This window comes from Trichoplusia ni, chromosome 10 (assembly GCF_003590095.1).
Source record: "Trichoplusia ni isolate ovarian cell line Hi5 chromosome 10, tn1, whole genome shotgun sequence".
In the NCBI taxonomy this organism is placed as follows: domain Eukaryota; kingdom Metazoa; phylum Arthropoda; class Insecta; order Lepidoptera; family Noctuidae; genus Trichoplusia; species Trichoplusia ni.
Window position 1 is genome coordinate 11,188,175 of NC_039487.1, and position 12,348 is coordinate 11,200,522.

The following is a 12,348-nucleotide window of genomic DNA, read 5'->3' on the forward strand; positions in this document are numbered from 1 at the left end:
GTGGTAAACTTTGTAGAATTTTTTAAAGAACATGAAGGGAATTGCAACGAAATTAATAAATACTAGTGGATTGTTTAAGATGACGAAAAAAGCATAATCTTTCGTTTTACCAACATATAAGTCATATTTACAGATACACCCCGACTCAGGACAAGCATTCGCTGAACACACAATGTTTATGCACTAATCTCAAAAACCTCTAGTTTGACATATTTTTTGTACGTCTAGCTTATACAAGGATGATGTTGAGCTACTACAGGCTACAGCAGTAGGTACAACACTTGTAGCCAGTTTATAACTCTAGTCGGAAGCTTTAATAGACAACGCTCAAATGTATTTAAATGATATTTCGTTTAAGCCGCGTGACGCACATCTGTCAATTTCATACATTTTGGTGTTTTCTATCAACGATTACAATTATCAAAATGTCACTACGCTAAAAGGTCTGGCTATAACTTTGACTGTATATTATTATAGAAGTGGGAAAAACATGGGTGAAATTGCAAAGCTACGCTAGTACCTAACTAAATAAAAAAAAAAACACTGTATCCATCCAAATCCTGTGAGATCAGATTCCGACACCGGCGTGTGAAAAAGCTCCGCAAAAACATTCGAGGTTCCAAAAAAAAGTTTGACGTACACACTCTCTAAGGTTTTAAAATATGAATGAAAACATTTCACACAATGTAAATTGTAAAACTCTGGTAAAAGCTAAAATTTTTAACAAGAGGAAGCAAAAGATAGTTTAAAAGTTACGCTTTATGAACAAGGTCGTGAATTATACGAAAATAATGAGTGTTTTTTATTTTATTATGTAACATAAATTAATGTGTTTGTCGACCTCCGTGGTCGAGTGGCGTACGCACCGGTTTCAAGGTGTCGCTAGCTCTGAGGTCCCGGGTTCGATCCCCGCTCGGGTCAATGTAAAAAATCACATTTCTACATTGTCTCGGGTCTGGGTGTATGTGGTACCTTTGTTGTTTCTGAATTCCATAACACAAGTGCTTTAGCAACTTACTTTGGCAACTTTTTTAATTAATAACTTTTTTTAACAACTAACAATGAATGTGATGTTGTCCGCATTTATAATTGCAAGGTTTCATAATAAATGTTTCTCGGATCAAATTTTGCTTGCAAGGAAGGAAAGATATTGTGTATTGATCACAACGATCGCTCCCTGCAGATAGGCGATACAAAATTAAAATATTCCCATACATTAATGGGACTTTTTACTAGCAAGGAGACAAGAGAGCGCCTCAACCGTTTTTTTTTAATCTGAACTAGCACCTTTTTTTAATGTCAATCCTCATAGACCACCTCACCCATCGGGAGAGCGAACGGGTAGTGTCAGACTCTTACTGACTATACCTAACCGCCGGCTGATAGTAGATGATAGACCCCCTGAATGATAAAAGTCATGGTAATAACCACTCTACCCATTATAAGTCCAAAATTATCAATCTTAAGCTTAAAAACTTATTAAATTCATCATAATAAATGTATTATGTTCCTCATTATAAGTGAAGAGCGATAATACAATAATGGCAAACTTAATTTCTTGTTTGGGGGTGGAGTGTGGGCGTTAAACCAAGCCGGAGGGTATGGGTTGATGCGAGCTAAGTCAGTAAGAGGGTTCTGACGCCCCGAGGCGGACACACGAAAAAAAACCGACACCTGTACATGTACAATGATGTTACTCCCATGTGCCGATTTTGATAAAAAAAACAGCTATGATGAATTGGTTTAAAAAGCTGGCCAAGTACGACTCCAAATAGTCTAAAAAAACAAATTTGCAATGAAATTAATCACCCCATACCATTTATAACCGTTTCAAACGTTAATTAAACTAGATTTCTATTTTGATTAGTTATAGCGGCTACAGAAATACATAATGTGTGCATATTTGAACTGTTTATCACGGTTCATGAGATATAACCTGTTGACAGATGGATGGACAAATGACAGATAGCGGAGCCGTTATTATTTTGGATCAGATCAATATTAGATGCGATTTTTAAGCGTACACAAGAAAATTACATGCAATATTATTATTATTTTAGGAATATACACTACCTACTAATAGACACTGCCTAAATTATTTTGGAAAATTGCCCTTTTTTACTATCAGTTTAGCCTAAGCAGTTTACTGTGTATATATACCCCCTATACATGTAATATATCTCCAATAAACTTCATCCTATTGCCCCGGGAGGTTTCACAGACATGCAAGTAACATGCGCACAACTTCTATAAAATAAAATAATAAACAATAAACACTAAAAATATTTATATACAATATTATATTTCAAATCAAACCTTAATATGAAAACGAAATCAAAGCACAAAAACAATCGAACATTCAAATACAAACTGAATCCAATTCCCGTCAGTAATATAATTTAATAGCAATCCGTGAACATTTTTTCAAGAAATATAGGAAAAAGTATTTCAATATGATTCCTCGGCATTTGAGAATCTCTGAATGAAGTTTGACGCAGAGAAGAAATATTAAAAGACGGGTTTTGTTACGAGCAATGCGCTCGAATGAAATGTCTGCATACATTTTTACACCAATAAGAAAAGGCTTTAGAATCTAATTGTGAGGTTAGTGAAGCTATCTCTATTTTATGGATACTCGGATTATCTTGGATATTTTTCCAATAAGGGATTAAGACTGTTTCCAAGAGATATGTATTAATGTATTTTTAACCATCTTAAAAGAAGGAGGACATTCTCAATTCGTCTGTATGTTTGCTACCTCAATACTTCGGACTGGATGAACCGATTTTATTGATTACTAGCTGTTGCCCGCGACTTCGTCCACGTGGTTAGAAGATCGTTTTCGCAGCGCCGCCATTTTTTCCACATTTTCCATTGTATCTTCGCTCCTATTAGTCGCATCGTTATGTTATATAGCCTATAGTCTTCCTTAATAAATGGTCTATTCAACACGAAAATAATTGTTCAATTCGAACCAGTAGTTCCTGATATTAGCCCGTTCAAACAAACAAATTCTTCAGCTTTATAATATTTTTAGGCCCAAAAATTTAATCAAGTTTGGTTTGGTAGTTTTTATTTGAAGTCGTTTGTATATGTTTCTTAAAACAACTAGTAAGTACGCTTTAAAGTCAGTTAATACACAAATAAACTTTGACTTAACTTACAAAATTATCACCAACCGTAACCGCTATATGACAACCTCTCGCTCTGTCAAAAGCGTAACGGATAAGACGATACCCCTATAGTTGTACGTTAACACTGTATTGCAGTCATAGTCAATTCGTAACTATTGCACGGATACGGGAAGGTGGGGCAAGACGGGGTAGCGAGGTAAGATGGGGACCCTCAAAAAATACATAATACAGTGTTACTAGAAAAGTTCTTTTGACGCCATCTAGCGGCATTTAGCAGTACTTGTTAGTGTCACAAAAAGTTTGGCGGCAAGAGCGAACGATTCTACTTGGTAAGTACATTTTTAAAATTTTAAGTGGTTTTATCTAATTATTGAGGCATATAAAGTGCATGATTGTTTATATTGTATGAGAAACATAATGTGTGACATATTTTTTTGTTAATATGTATTTATTTTAGTATTGTAAATTCAATAATTCGTGCCGGTTTGTTTTGATTTATAACCTCAAAAAATTGAATACAACTTACAAGTCAGGTTTGGGAAAGATGGGGTACCTATGTTGGGGCAAGACGAGGTACCCTATCATACCCTCTGAGTTGTTTTTATTGCGATTTAATTTAACATAATTAATTATTTTTTTATAGATCATGGTTCGAAACTATAAAAGAAAAACTGATAGAGGAGCGTGGAATGAAGAACACATGAAATTAGCAATTCAAGACGTTTTAGATGGAAGAAAAGGCTATAAATCGGCCAGCAAAGCTTTTAATGTCCCTCAAACAACACTCGAGCGGAAAGTAAATCAAGCAAGAAACAGAGAGAATATTGTACAAAATGTCAAGGTTCCTTTGGGTCCGATTAAAACAGTGTTTACTGAAGAAGAAGAACAAATGCTTGTTACTTATTTAAAGGATATGGAAGGAAGATTATTCGGTTTGTCAACTTCTGAATTCCAGAAGTTAGCGTATCAGCTAGCAGTTCGTAACAACAAAGAACATACATTTAATGATCTCAAGGAAAAAGCTGGTAAGGACTGGCTGCGTGGATTTCTAAACCGTCACCCTGACTTAAGTTTACGAAAGCCAGAAAATACATCTGCGGCTCGTGCTGCTGGTTTTAACACAGTGTCTGTTGGAAAATTTTTCGAACTGCTGGGAAAAACTCTCGACGATACCCATTTTACTCCGAACAGGATTTACAACTGCGATGAGACAAGTATTTCAGTGGTACCAAAATCAAGGTCCAAAGTGATCGCGACAACCGGTAAAAAGCAAGTGGGAGCTTTGACATCAGCTGATCGAGGTACAACCATAACTGTAGAAATTTGTTTTAACGCTGCAGGAAAATACCTTCCTCCTATGTTTATATATCCCAGAAAAAGAATGAAACCGGAACTGCTTAATGGAGCCCCTCCGAACTCATGGGCTGAATGTTCAGATTCTGGTTGGATCACTGCAGATATTTTCTTCAGATGGTTTCAAAAGTTTGTAAAATTCACGAATGCTTCTAAATCTCACCCAGTCATGCTCATTTTAGACGGGCATGCCTCTCACACACAAAATTTGCAGTTAATTGACGAAGCCCGTAAACACGGCGTGACAATAATATGTTTCCCACCACACACCACTCACAGACTACAACCAGCAGATGTTGGTTTTATGCGGCCTTTGAGTATCTTTTATGATCAAGCTCTAACAGCCTGGTTGAGATCAAATGGGAAAGTACTTTCCCAATTACAAGTGGCTGAAGTCTTCGGGCAAGCATTCATTCGGGCAGCAACAATGCTAACTGCAATCAATGCATTTAAAGCATGTGGGATTTCGCCTTATAATCCACAGATTTTTACTGAAGATGACTTCGTTGCTGCAGAGAACACCGAAATCGAACTGAACGCCAAAACTGATACAACCTCAACACCAACGATAGAAATGAACTTACAACAAACACCAACAGTTCCCCAAACAGGTGCACCAATAGTTGATTCAATAGTTGCACCGATAGTTCCACCAATAGTTGCACCAACAGTATCACCAATAGTTTCACCAACAGTTCCACCAACAGTATTATTATCAGTTCCTGATGCTCAAATGGCTAGCTGCACCGTCGTAAATAATTCGGCCAACACTCCACCTACACCAACTGCTACAACCTCATATCTAAAGCACGCAAATTATTCTTTAGATAATGATTCATTCCATCTGGTTAGACCGAAACAGTTAATGCCTTATCCGCGATTCGCCGAAAAAAGACCAAGGCAAGTTCGAAGAAGGGGAAAAGCAGCTATTATTACTGCTTCTCCATATAAAACTGAATTAGAGGAAAAACAAAATAGTAAGAGGCCAAAACCAAACGTAACAAACAAAACGAAAATTAAAAAAACGGTTACGAGAACTCGAAAAACAAAGAACAGCGAAGAAGCTCAGACAGAATGTCTGTACTGCTGCGGCTTGTATTCTGAGTCAACTGAAGGGTGGATCACTTGTCATAGTTGCGGTAAGTGGGCGCATTGTGGCTGTGCAGGAGTGGAAGATAGCGATGACGAAGCTGAACATATCTGCCCGGTTTGTGAAGATGACGGCGCTTAAACAGTCTATACCCCATCTTACCCCAGGGGTATACCCCATCTTACCCTATAGGTGGGGTAAGATGGGGTGATTCAGTTATTTTTTTTATGTTTATATTTTTATGAGAAGAACTTATTTTTTTTTGTTTTGACTGATTGTAATTAAAAGAAGAAAGACTGATTATTTAATTAATAAAAGTTCCTACGTTGTGCAATTTAAAAAGATGGGTTTTATTTATAAAATACCTTAAGGTCCCCGTCTTACCCCACCTTCCCCTACTTGCAGAAACAGAAACTTTAAATTGCGTTGCAGTGTCTCGAGTGGCCGCAGTTCGAATGGACGTAGGGCTGTCACGCGGCAATATTCATTTTTAATTACGTGAAAAGTGTAAAGTGTAAAAGCCTACTGTGACTGGCCTTAAAGTAAATTTAACATGAAAATTTACAAAAATATATACCTAAAATTGAGGTTCATAGTGATTAAGATGCTATCACTACGTGCCAAAAAGAGTTATTCTAGGGGGGATTATATTAAAAAGTTTTCAAATTCAAAATGAAACCCTTTAAAATATTTTCACCGGAATGTGTCAGATTGATGCGTCGGAAAAGGGATCAAATAACTTTTTCAATAACCAACCTTTTTATTGAATTCCTTTCGAGTTTATATCTGCGTATTTGCGACTTATTAGAAAGTGACGTTCTTAGTATCTCTCATTCACATATTTTGTATCCCATTGGCTGTAAAAGGTGACCTTCAGATTGCAATTATTCCTTAAAAAGCGATCAATGCTATTCATTCACCGTACTTGCTTATTTACTTTATTTGCTCCCAAATAAAACTGTAAGCACATTAACAGCCTAAATTACGTAACTTGTTTTAATTATTTTAATACTCATAATACAAGCTTTGCTTAATTCGAGACTAGATGGCGTTGTGTGAGAGTTGTGAATCTTGGAATTACTTAATAATATATGCCTTTAAAGAGGACCTTTTTACATGAAATTATATTAATTAGCGATAATTGAAGTAATTGTTAGTGACAACCCTAGCTACATTGAACGGCAGCATCTAGTTTGCAAGTTTGGAGAAGTTGTTGTGTTCGATGAGGTCTATCGGTCAAAATTCAATTCATTTGTTCAATGGTTCCATTGTTAGTTCACAGTTCGTTTACCTCATTAACGATCTACGAATTTCGTTTATTATGCAAATAGAGGACGAAGCAGATGTCAAGTCAAGGACATATTGATAAAGGCCTTCAAGTAATTCAAATGATGACATGATATTGGACTCGTTTTTCTTTTTAATCGGTTCCGCATTTAGTATTAAGTTTCCCTATCTATACGATGTACCGAAAATTACCAACCTCCATGCTGTGGTCTCCTGTAATTATAGGAGTATGTTGACCTAATACTCTGCTTATTTTTTGTACCGAGTTGAATCTCCTTTATGGGACCATATTCATAAAAACTTAGAAAACCAAACCTGTACGAGTTAGACACGTGGCACTCGGGATTCTGTAAAAATATGAAGTCGATCGTGTTTTTCAACTACTACTATCCATCTTGGTTCATGTTTCATGAGATAAAGCGTGGTGATAGACGGAAAAATGGACAAACTGACGGTCAGACGGACAGACACCGGAGCCTTTGTAACAGGGTTCTATTTTTTCCCTACGAAACGTTAAAAACGTTTTGTTTATATTATCTTACAAAAACATTATTTGATATTAACCACAAGCAGTCTGTTCTTCACAGCACATTGCCCTTGGCCTCTAGTGGATTAAAAATAACTACAGTTTACATACGATGCTACACGTATGTATATAACATTAAATCTGTCAAGACGTATGTATTGAAATTCCAAGTTTTCCCGTACGGCCTTCCCAGAAATTTAGGTGTTAGAAATAATACGATCGAAAAGCAATGGTTTTATTATCAGAGAGATTAGATTTTCTGTTATCATATAATAATACTATTACACAAGATTTACACTAGGCTATTTAGTCATCAAAATATGTGCACAAGTAGCATAAGAATTATTTGAAGTTGAAAAAGCATATACCTAGGCTTATGTTTGCAACCAAACCATTTCGTTTGGTAATCGAAATCGACTGAAAAAATGTAATAGTGATTTATGACCAATGATTACAGAAAAATATGTCAAGTGTGTGTCGGTCTCGCGCCACCTTCGGCTTTTACAAACAGGCGAAAGAAAAAACTAATCAGTTGGGTTTATTTCTATAAAATTGTTACTAGCCTACTTCTAAGTATTTGTTGCTATAACGACAATATAGGTACATAAGAAACTTTGTAAACATAAGTAAAGGAAATTAAGCCTTACCGAAATAACGTTCCTTCTTTATAACCTAGCAAGTAGGTGAAACCATATTCTTACTTTAATATCCATTCCTCGTTACAGTTGCCGTAAATAACTTGAGAGCCCATTAAAAGAGCAATGTACTGCGAAATTCTCCGCGATTTTGTTCACCTTTGGGAATGGAAACTTTACAAGAAAGAGAGAATTGTAAATCTGTGAAAAACCTTGAAGAAAAACTGAGTATTTATAAAAGTTTAGTGTTCGACTGGGAATTAAAGTTTTACTGAAAAATATTTAACTTACAGACAGCCGAATTCTGTTTTATCTTTTGAGAACGGAACCCTAAGAAAAGTAAAATTAAGTTTCATATTTCGTACGAACGAATCCACATTTTCCAATTTTACCGAGAAAGTATTACAAATGAAACAAAAGAAAATCTTCTATTTACATATTTATAAGCAAAACAAAACAAATATCTACACATTTTCTTTGTATATTCGTAATGAGAATTTAAACTGTGGTTTCACAGTACCATAAATTATCGCTACAATGCACATACCTTTGTATTATCGCTTGGATAAACATAATTTGGATAAGCGCACCATTTCAAACTGTTAACAGAATTATGCAAAACAGCTTTGGTTTCTATTCCACACTTCATTTAATCTACGATCGCGCGTGTTTGTTTTAATTAGATTGCGTTTGCGGTTTTATTATTCAAATTAACAAATAAAGATTTAATCTGTTGGCTTTGGGATTAACATAATAATTTCATCTCATACTGAAACGCGAATAGTTGCAAAATCTATTTACGATTCTTGACTAAACTTTAGGAGTGATATTCTGAGCATGGATTTTTGTTCTCGCGTTTGGTCAACAACCACCAACAACAGGGAGTCTTGCGACACTGTGTTTCGGACAAATAAGACAAAGAAAAATCACTATCGAAATTGGTCACCCATCATATTTATGACCGTAACAACATTGATTTTTATTTCAAGTATTTGTTGTTATAGCGACAACAGAATAAAACAGCTGTGTTTTTTTTTACTGTCTAGCTGTCATGATCCTTAAGATAGAGTCTGGTGACAGACAATAGTTAAAAAACGCTATTAAGTAATATAAATAAAGTTATTTTGATTTCTAATAACCTATTTATGGCATTTCATACAGCTCTGGTATTTTATAAGTCTCTTTTATTTACACTTTTCACTCCGCACTTGTCTTTTGAAAATGGATGTTATGAATTCCATGGTTCTATGAAAATGGAAAACAATCATTTAAACCTCTTTCGTAAAATACGACAAAACCAAGCCTAGACGGTAATCGAAAACAAAAATTAAATCAAGATTTTTTGAATGAACAATATTCGAGCTGGCTGTATGCCAAACCGTGTAATAAAAAAGAAAAACAAATTAAAAATAATTTAAACGAGTCAATAAAACATAATTCTTCGTTTATTCGACCAGTTTATTTATATCATATTTTCTTTTGCTTTTAAATATATCAGAATGAACTCTCAGTACTAGGCAAGGGGTCAAAGTAGGGGTTATGATCCCTTTATAAATTTGGTATTGTAATAATATAGAAGTGCATATAGTATTATATTCTAAAGTGGGGTCCTACATTCACTTTTGATTTAAAACAGGTGTGAGTAAAACCTCGTACATGATGGTACATAGCAGTGTCTCTCTTATCCTCTTCAGACTTCGTTGCTACTGCTAAAAGACCATGACAGTTTTTAAGGAATCGACATCAGGTTTTCATCTTTTCGAATCGTATACTGCGAGGATACGCGAAAGACTACCATTACAAGATTCAAGTAATTGAATGTGCAGGGGAACTGGTTATTAAGTTTGCCAGCCTGTGGATGGTTGAAACACCAAACTCATAATAGGCATCGGGACCAGGATTCTCCATTTTGCTAAGTCATATTTTCAGTAACCAAATAGGTTTCGCTTGATAGCTTTCATAATTTAAGTTTCCAATCAGTGAGTTCTTCTGGCGAAAGCAAAAAGTGATAAAACTAGACAAAACGTTTAAATTCAGCATTACTTCAATCAGAGACTAATTTTAAAAGAATCATTAGTAAATCAGGTTAACTAAGGTAAGACCTTAATTAAACTGAAGGAGAAAAAGGAAATTCATTTACGAATACAGAGACGTGAAAAAAAATACGTCTTAAGAGGAATGTAATAACAGAATCGCGTTAATTCAACGTGAATTGAAAGAATAACAGATTATAAAAATACGCAAGTAGTTTTTATGTGTTTTCTTTGCCCACACAAATTAGAGAGTTGATTGAGATGAACAGATTACTTACTGTATGAATCTGGCGTTACGAAGACTAGAATTGTATTTATGCTATCTTAAAATTTGATTCGGAAAATTTGAGACTTTTTACTATTATTTTTTTGGCTTATGTCTAGATGTTAGTTGTACGTCGTTACAGTTTTTTTTGACCGATAATTAAAATCGAATGTGTTCAAAATGTGCTTGTTAAAGATTGATCTTGTAAAGGTGACCATTTGTAAAAATCGCTCGATATGATAAGTTATAATGTTGACGTCGACAGACCGCTTAAATATACATTTCGTTTCTATTAATAGACTTGGATCTACCATCTACATAATATTGAGCGTTTTCAATTCGCGATTTCGTTAAAGGTTGTTTTTTTTAAGAAAAAACATTAAAACAAAAAAATGCTCTGGAAAAACACCGGCAACTAGTAAAAATATCATTTCAATACACCACAAATGAAGCAGAATGGAACTTAGAACATAAAAATTTATCGTATTTTTATTCGTCTGTCATATTAGAGGGTCATCAAATTGTGGACCACCGGGCAAGATCTGGATATATTAACACTACTAACAATTGTGTTAAAAAATATATAGCGTCGTAAAACGTTGATTTATTTCACTATAAATTAGAAACTTGTCAAAAAATCGTTGTTATTTAGGTCTGGGGAATAAACTCATTTAATTTTGTTTATAATATGATTAATAATGTATGTATTTTTTGTTGATAATACTCTTGTTAGGTTCTAAGGTTAATTTATTAAGAGTCAACATTAATTAGCCTTATTTGTGGTCCTTTGTCTTTATAAAGAATGTGTTTAAATTCTGTCTCTGAATGGAAACGAATTTTTTTGTCAAGAAAATCATCTTCTTTTCGTAGGCTCACCCGTAGGCCTCTAATTTAGTTTAATTAAATCACCCTTACGAAATGCACCGTTATTAGCAAGTGACAATTCGAAGATATTGGCCGGGATTTGAACCAACGACTTCTCCCTTTAATTTTGCAGTTCAGCGGTCTTAACACTAGGCTTTAATTGTATAAGAAAATCAAAATCAATTTTTGATCAACAAATCCCTTGAGAGGGTATAATTTATTTCAATAAGTCTACAATTGTATTAGACAAAAGTTATATCCAAGCGCAAATTCAATATTTTATAGTCATACTTTACCAAAATAAGATGTAAGTGCACTTTGAAAACGTCAAAATTTAACATGCCATCTGAATCTGTCAGAAATGGTACCACTTAGCTTTTAAACTCTGTCCGTGGCACTTGCGGTGGCTGTGACGTCATACATGTAATATTCCCGTTGACAAGACATCGACCTGAATTTCCATTTGGTACGAGAGAAACTGAAATTCAAAAATATGTTTTCTTGGTAGACATTAATTTTCTAATGTTTGGTGCTAAAGCTGTTTTTTTTGGTTGATTGCAGTGTTTGGTTAGAATAAAAGATATCATCGTATTGAGAGGGACGAATGAAAATTAGAAAGCTTTCGTGAGGTTGGACAAAAAAGTTAAGAAAAAAATTGTTTAAGCGCTAGTCAGATTCATGTCCTTGAGCATTTAAAATAAATAATATACTATAAACAAAAATGGTCTCCTATCGAATTAATGTTTTTTTTATTTGCTTTTTTAGTAGAAACAGAAATCCATCATCTGTAAAAAAAATAATTGTCTAGCTAAAGCTATTGATGACATACAAACCTTGTGACAGATAGACTGAACTAAAACTCAGTAATAGCTTTCCTTAGGTACGGAACCTTAAAAATGCCAGAGTAACACCAAAAGATTACGGGGAAAAATGGCAAACATCTAAAACAAAACGACTATAATAACTGTCAAGAACTTCAATAAAAGAATAACGTTCATATGAAACACATTTCACCTCAAACCGCACATCGGAGAGCAACAACACGAAAAGAAATAAACTAACCAAGAAGGGGTATTAAACTATCAACGTGCAATCACAAATACCCCAATTTCTTAGATAAAACCCATCTATTTCGAATGCAGCCGTTTTATAACCAATATT

General features: G+C 34.6%; 1 protein-coding gene and 1 long non-coding RNA gene across 2 annotated transcripts in view; both read left to right on the plus strand.

Annotated features, from left to right (window-relative positions):
• Window positions 1-8,314, plus strand: part of LOC113498062 — a 44,936-nt gene extending 36,622 nt beyond the window's left edge. Inside the window, exon 5 of the long non-coding RNA XR_003400950.1 lies at window positions 8,116-8,314. This is a non-coding gene — a long non-coding RNA (uncharacterized LOC113498062). The remainder of the gene's footprint in view (window positions 1-8,115) is intronic.
• Window positions 1-12,348, plus strand: part of LOC113498224 (GTP-binding protein REM 1-like) — a 135,824-nt gene that overhangs the window by 76,872 nt on the left and 46,604 nt on the right. The gene's annotated exons all lie outside the window — the stretch shown is intronic.